The sequence below is a fragment of the Coenobita brevimanus genome, chromosome 23 (assembly GCF_032717465.1).
Source record: "Coenobita brevimanus isolate Jiangsu-jjx chromosome 23, ASM3271746v2, whole genome shotgun sequence".
Classification (NCBI taxonomy): Eukaryota; Metazoa; Arthropoda; class Malacostraca; order Decapoda; family Coenobitidae; genus Coenobita; species Coenobita brevimanus.
The window spans coordinates 55,669,328-55,669,868 of record NC_136976.1 but is presented as its reverse complement, the minus strand read 5'-3'; positions in this window follow the sequence as shown (position 1 = coordinate 55,669,868).

The window sequence follows — 541 nt, the reverse complement described above, 5'->3', positions numbered from 1 at the left end:
ACCGCATTTTTTCAAGATTCGCGGGTAAAAATTGGCAGGCATGTAAGGTAACTGTTCCTCTACCATCCCCCAGGCTGTCAAGGCCATACACTCACTCACTTCCCCCCTCACACTCGCTCTGCCTCACTCTGCTTTTGTGCCTCACCCAGTGCTGTACATAGTGAAGGCATTTTGCAAATATTTTCACATGTGTAAGTTGTAAATATTTTCTTGTAAGTGTAAGGACTATATAGTGAAGTCAAGTTGTAAATACCTTCTTGTAAGTGCCAGGACTGTATGAAATGAAGTCAGGTTGTATGTATCTTTAAGTAAGTGTAACATAATGCATTCACAGTGAGAAAGACACGCAAACTGTGATAGATGCTGAAGTAATATGTGATCAGAAAAGTGTACTGAACATTGCTATACCTTCCTAGCATAAATACCTGAGTAACCTTACATAGAAAACGGCTTTCTCTCACGTACGTGGTGAGCGTGAGAGAGTGGCTATACAGTACCTGTACACGAGCATGCAGGACTCAATAAAACTCATTTCTGACCC